Source organism: Bactrocera latifrons, unplaced genomic scaffold (assembly GCF_001853355.1).
Source record: "Bactrocera latifrons isolate USDA-ARS-PBARC rearing strain unplaced genomic scaffold, ASM185335v1 scaffold_96, whole genome shotgun sequence".
Taxonomy (NCBI): Eukaryota; Metazoa; Arthropoda; class Insecta; order Diptera; family Tephritidae; genus Bactrocera; species Bactrocera latifrons.
Genome location: NW_017537667.1, coordinates 750740 through 758100, shown reverse-complemented (window position 1 = coordinate 758100; position 7361 = coordinate 750740). Strand labels below are relative to the sequence as shown.

At 34.4% G+C, this 7361-nt stretch overlaps 1 protein-coding gene across 2 annotated transcripts in view; it reads left to right on the top strand.

Annotated features, from left to right (window-relative positions):
- The window catches only part of LOC108977864 (protein neuralized), a 39325-nt gene that overhangs the window by 13653 nt on the left and 18311 nt on the right, over window positions 1-7361 (top strand). The gene's annotated exons all lie outside the window — the stretch shown is intronic.

The window sequence follows — 7361 nt, the reverse complement described above, 5'->3', positions numbered from 1 at the left end:
ATATATATATTATATGAAATGAAGAGATTGCAAAGCCGTACTCAAATCAATCAACCATGAAATATTCTTAAACAAATATTTTGTATTGAACTTTAATTTTTTGTTGTAAAAATGTATTTTTCAACAATTTTGCTCTAACGTCCTTCATGATACATTAGCCGAGTCTATGCTCAAGTACCTACATGTTGCACATTAGCGCATAAACACATAAATCAAGTTATAATTAATTATACACATTATGAGAGAATCTGTAATTTGAAAACTTTGTTACATTTCTTAAATGTTTTTTTTTTCATAAACTATTTAAGCAATTTTATGTTTTTGAAATTTACTCGAAAAATTATCTTTTAATGAAGCTTATGCGAGCAAATTATATACTTCTATACATGCATGTGAGGCACTTTCATCCTATAAGTATCTCAATAGTGCGGCGGCTATAAAATAATGTCATTAAATTGTTGCTGCTTCGCAATGCTCGAAACTGAAAGCTAATTAAATCCGTTTAAATGTTGATACTTATTTTTATGCATTTATTATTATTATTTATATGCAATAATAAAAAAAATTCCCAGCATTTGCATTATAGTGTATTTTTAAACATATATGAGTATACAACAGTATATACATATGTATGTGACTGTGTGAATTTTCCATCAATATACACGATTTCAAATTAAAAATTCAAAACATTTGTGTACTTTTCACAGCTGCCTGCTATAGCTACACCCACACTTACAGCTATACCTACAATTTTATCGACACTGCCTTCAAACTCTCCAGCTCTATATACATACCATACAAATCTACATACTCGTATGTATGTATGTACATAGGTACTTTGTATGATTGTATGTGCCACTTCAGTTGTCTTAGCATGTAGTATATAATTTTTTCTTTTTTCTTCTGTTTTTGTTTGTTGTTAAAAACCAAATGAAATATTATTGAGAAAATGTTGTTCAAGCTTTCATTCAATTAAATTTTACGTGCTTTTCCTGTGAAAATTTATAATCATGATTTTTCTCTCATTCATCGAAATTAATGTTTTATTTATTATTATTATTAAATTTATATGCATCTTTTATCGGTAAATTATGCACTTCTATTTTATGCTTTCTTTGCACATTCGCCTTTGTCTTGTTTGTCGTACTCATTTGCGGCCTTAACTCAAAAGCACTTCAACTACTAAAACAATAACAATATGTAATCCAAACAAAAAACCGTAAACATACGCACAGATACTCTAGCAGGGGTCGTAATCACGTGTGCCCGCTTGCATGGCTGACGCATAACTCATACGCCCAGTAGGCTCGACCCGCCGCTCCCTTAGCGGGCTTAATTGTTATAATACATACTCATCTACATACATATGTAACTGTGTGTGTGTATGTGTGGGTTTATTGTTACTACGCGTTTACAATTGCATTAACAGATAAAAAAATTACCGTTTGTTGTGTTGTTGTTGTTTTCCTGTGAAGTTTTTTCTTAGTTTGTTTGTCATGTGCTGATCTTCGCAACGCGCTACAGCAAAGCTTGTTTGGCGGCAAGCAGCAAAAAGCCTGAAAACTGCTTGCCCATACTTCAATCGGCGCACGCAACGCTTTAACGTTTTTTCTGGCTTCAAGTATATACATATATTTTCTGGTTTACTGTTGTTCGCTTTACCTTTTCAATTGTCTTCGCCGGCGCTACAGTTGGCTGCCCGGCCAAACGCCGCCTGTCTACCTGACGTCATACGTCACTTAAGCATGGGAATAAATTCTGGTTTTGCTTTGCAACACACATCCAAAAATCCACACTTACGTACATACATATGTATATGGTGCGGCCTCACTAGCTCAGCTGCATGTGAATTCATTGGTTCGCGCTCTAATGGCAATTGTGCAGCATCAACGCTTTGCTGTAAAATGCCAGTGTCAGCAGCTCTGTGTGGAAAAATTGTCACGATTGTTGTGCCGCACCTCGACAAAGCAGCGCGCTCTCAATGAACTTCAATTGGAGGGAACATTTGTGCACACACCTATACATACATAGATTTTTAGCACACATGTATCGATAATTCAGAGAAATGTGCAATTGCAATTTGCAACATCGTGCATGAAACCGGCTATTCGCTTGGCATTCTATTTTTGTGTGAATTTGTTGGCTTTCTTTCTCATTAAACATTTTTTTCCCAATGCAATATAATACTCAATCAGCTGTTGTGTATTGCTTTTGGCTTTTAAGCGCTCACTACCACATTCGCTCGCTATTGTTGTCATTACAGCGAGTACACACCTGGTGAAATGATTAAGTAGTCAAAGCTAATGCACATTTCATGCTTATCTCTCTTTACTTGACTCATCTCGAGTACCAGTTGTTGAGCACACTCCATTTTTACACTTCAGAGGATTTTTTTAAAATCATATTTAAGCGATTTGTTGTGGGTATTATTCTTGTAATTGCAAGAAAATCCAAAGCCGCAAGTGCAACGATGTGGCACCTTTGCCACTTGTGCACACTTAATTTAACCATGCACCTTTCCGCACTTATGCACTTCAATTTTCAAGAGTCTATTGTGTGTGAGCATTCTCGCTAGCCACTCATTGGCACTTCACGTACGAATTGACGGTCTCACCGTTTATTGACTGAAAGAGACGATTTTGTGACTGAAATAACTGGTGCATAAGTTACCTATTGTCTCACTGATTTTTGCAATTTTTTGTGCTTAATTTTTTCAAGTAATTACTGAATGAATAATTTATTATTATTTTTTTAAGATTTGTTTTCATAAACTTGTCAAAGCTGTGTTTAATATGCTTAATGTTTACATTTGATTTCACACAAGTTTGTGCAGATAAATTACTTACATTTTTAATCTTTTTTTGTTATTATTTTTTGTTTTTTTTTTTAGTACAATTGTGGTTAATCGAAAAAAGTATACCTAACTTCACTACTATTTGTGGTTAATCGAAAAAATTATACCTAATCTCACTACTATTTTCGTTTACTGCAGTTATTTCTTCATGGTTGTGAATAAAAACTATGAAAAATTTTTTAGTGTAAAATCCAGCGCAATAAACAAACCTTTTATTATGGTTTATATTAATTTATCTTTGACATATATATTTTGCTTGCGATAATTTGTCACTCGATGATTTCTTCGGTTTGCATTTATTCAGTTTTATATTTTTACATAGTAATCATAGACACCAACTATCTGCCCACTCATTTACATATGTACACATCACAATTTACTATCAAGCCGAAAATCAGCCCTACTCATCAAATATCTTCAATTTTCCTTTTACAAGCGTTCCATTAGTTTTCAACATGTTTTTATTGCTATCACCTTGGTTACCTCCACAACAAACTCCATAATTTTGCCGTTAAGACAACCAACCCAGTCGTCTGCCCTCTTTTTTTTCGTGCTTCCTTCCGCGATTACACCAAAACATTTCGTTACGTTTACTCAATCGTTGTAGATTCTTATCTTCTCACGGTTTACTTTAACCCATTTTTCACATTGCTGTTGTTTAGGTTTATTTTATTTATTTGTTTTCCTTTCTATTAGTAAGTTTTTCTGTTGTTGTGTTTGGTTTCTAAGTTTGTTTTGTACACAACGTTGAGTACCTTACTGTTTGTTACCTGCTTATTCATTAGTTTGAGGCGCCTAAAGCTCTATGACTTCATTTGTTTAATGGCTCAGTGGGGGCACGGAAAAAATTGCCATTAATTTGCTCAGCAATCAATCAACTTGCAATGCTTTGCGGCGTCCACCGCTTTCAATTGAGTAGTCGCTTGCATTACTCGCGGAATGCTCATCGGGTTGAGTGCGCTTGCACTGTTGCAATGTTAATTTTATATGTACGTGTTCTCTGTTGTTATTATTGAATTCCTGTACTTCTCATATGACAAACGTTATCATTGAAGCCAATATTTTTTGGGGTTTTCCGTTGGTATTAAATAATAAAGAATATTCGTACCAGTGCAACGATATTGCATTTCATTAGTGGTTAATAATTTCATCATTCTTAGTAATTTTTTTTACAGTTTATGACTGACAAGCACTCGTGACCTCGAAATAAAAGCTTGAATCATCAGACGGTACTTCCCTAATTATTAAATTAATATTTTTATTTCACCACTTATAGCAATTTTATCAAACAATTATTTTGTCTTTAAAGTTTTAGTTTGTTTTGTTGTAAATTATCGATTTATCTTTATGATATGTTATATTTATACATACTAATCCGTATAGATTTCCATTTTTCTACTTTTTAATTTTTACATTGAAAATTTTTTTAATGTACGCATATTTTTGCATAAATTACGCGCATCAATTTCTACGAAGTCTTAATTGGTGCAGCTGTTATTTTAAACAGTTGTTGATTGTAACATTACATAGCATTTTAACATTCCTGAGGTTAAGGACTGTGGCATGATATTATATGTAATCAACTGTATGTAAAAAGTAATAATTTTGGGTACTATTTTAAACATGTTTAAAATTTTAATTAATTTATTTTTAATTCCAATCTTGCGTTATTTTTGGCCACCCTTTATTTATCATAAGTTGATAAAGCCATCGTTTCCTAATAAAAATGTTGTTAGTTATCATTTAATTTTTACGTAGACATAAATTTGGATTTTTTTTTTTGAAAACCGAAAAAAGCGTGGCAACTTTTGTGAATATATTTCAAAAATGTATACATATGTAGCAATTTTCTACCATTCATGTATTCGCATACCAATATTATATCATCTCACTTTGCTTGCGAACATTTTAAAGCTCACAGCCCCTTAATTGAGTTTAAACAAAATTGAACAAATACTTCAAATCATTAATTTTTGTTTCTTAAAATGCCGCCTTCACATAATACGCTTTGTTGTACTCGTCTTTTGTTAGTTTTTTGTTGTGTTCAAACACTTCTCCGCCTTAATCAGTCGTTAGCCACCTTTGCTTGTGAATTCATTGCCTAATTTCAATATTTATCTTGTGCCAATATGAACATTTCGATTTCGGTTAACAGATTTCCCATCATACGCAACCAATCGTTTTCGCTTTCAAGCAAAATACAATGTAAACCGGTTTCCATTAAAGATTCTAAGCTGCGTTTCGCGCACCCGGTGGAAGAAACGTAAATAAGGTATAGACATGAAAATGCAAATAACCCGGTGGGAAAATGAGCAATAAGTTTAAGTGTTGCACGTACATAAATTGATGTCATTAATTATTGAAATAATTAAAAAATTATACACTTTAAAATATAAGCAATTTCAGTCCTTCTACTGAAGCGTGACTATTTTTTATTTGAAAAAGCTATATTTGGACAGCAGAATAGTAAAATTTTATATTGTTGATTCTCCTAAAATTACGTCATTTTACCGTTGCTTGCAGCTGTATTACAAAAATTTTATTGCTAATGTGCGTTCAGGCATGAAGGCATAATTTTAAATTTGTCCTTAATTCCATAAATTAATGCACGTTACCACTAAAATATATATCACGTTTTTATATTTCTTATAACTTGCCTCTCTTATTATATACCACGTTGCATACTACATTAATCGTTGGCTCTCATTAGTCTTGCCACCAATTACCACCGATTTTTACTGACCTCTACGTGCCTGTGTCTAAAGTCAGCCAACTACTAAGTGTCTCATATGTATATATATACTTTTATATGTATGTATATTTTTGCGGTGTATGCAACACCTAAGTGAGCGTTCTCACAATTATATGCCCGTACGTACGTAAGTATGTATATTCATAGTTTGACTCAGTTCACCTTCGTAATTGTAACTATTCGCTTTGAACTGCTTGCAACACGTACATACAGCGACGGTGGGTCAAAACGTGCTGTGCGTAATTGGCGAGCAAGTGGGCGCAAAAGACCAGCTGCCTTGATATTTCATAGCGTTTCAGGTGAGACGTACATACAAGAAATTCCTTAGCGCTGCCATCGCAGCCAGCTGTTTGCAGCGGGGGTTGTCCTTTACTTTTTATAAGATTTATTGTTTTATATTCCTAATCTTCGATTTTCTTCTTTTATTTTTACTGCTCGTTTATCTTGTGAGATTGCGTCCACAATACAGCTGTATCGAGTTACCTGATATTTTACCTCATTTACCGGCGTTTACCTGTTAACCTTTTTTTTGATGCAAAATCCAAGCGTAGCCAATGGTGCAATCAGCTGCTATCAGCTGACAAACAGTTGACTGGGTGTTGCTATGTGATGCGATTTCAAACTGAGTTGAATTGTGCTCAGTGACAGCGCATGTTGCGAATATCAGTGCTCGATTTTCGAGTGATCGAGCTAAAATGAGTTAAAATTTGCTTCTTATCCCTTTTTATTTTAAAATACTTGCTGTTTTAGGCAGATTCTTAGCTGAATTTAGCATCGCCTAAAATAATAGACCAAAAGTTCAATGAACAACAGCGGCTAGTGCACATAGCGCACAGTATTATAAACGCATTGCGGACTCGCATATCCGTGTGACATTCAGGCAGTATTCGAAGTGCTGCAATTCGTGCTTACGTTTTTATGTTGACAGTTTGCACAGTTTCATATATCGTTTATTTTCACTAAAAAATTAATAACAGCATTTTATCGTCAATTACTTTGACACACACGATTCCGAATTAGCTCTATCTGCGCGTCCAAGCTTGTACAGGTATGTGAGTATATTAATACTATGACCAAACAGTACCAAATTTTAAGTCGATGCCACTTGCACGTTTTTCACATTACCAATATATGTATATATTATATGTATCTATGTGAGATATACATACATACTTGCGTACATACTTTTGTTTTACTGCAACATTTAACAGCAAAGAGCTGCTTGATGCGCTCGTCAGCAGGCAGTCGGCTTCCACGCGCCACACATCCTGTGGCTATCGGCAGTAACGTGAGCATTTTAACCTCAAGTGCCGTTATAAACGTCAATGCAGGAGCTTCTGCCCCCAAGTTTTTTTTATCTCCATTGTTGGTTTTTGTTTTGCATGCCCCACAATAGCCTATTACAACTAACAGTTTATTAGCCTGTTGCTTGGTAAATAATTTCTTTTGCTCGTCTCAAACGCGCTACCATGTACAACACAGCTTGTTGCTAGTTTCCAGCGTATACCATATTGACGTGCTGGTTGAGATGCGCTTGCTTGTTGCATGCACCAAATTACCTTATTGCAAATGATTGCTATCAGAGTGCAGTGTTCGTTGTTGCGGAGTGGGAAGTGAGCACATCAATATGTTGCTTTGACTTTTTTCCACTTTCAATATATCGGGTGATTTTTTTGAGGTTAGGATTTTCATGCATTAGTATTTGACAGATCACGTGGGATATCAGACATGGTGTCAAAGAGAAAGATGCTCAGT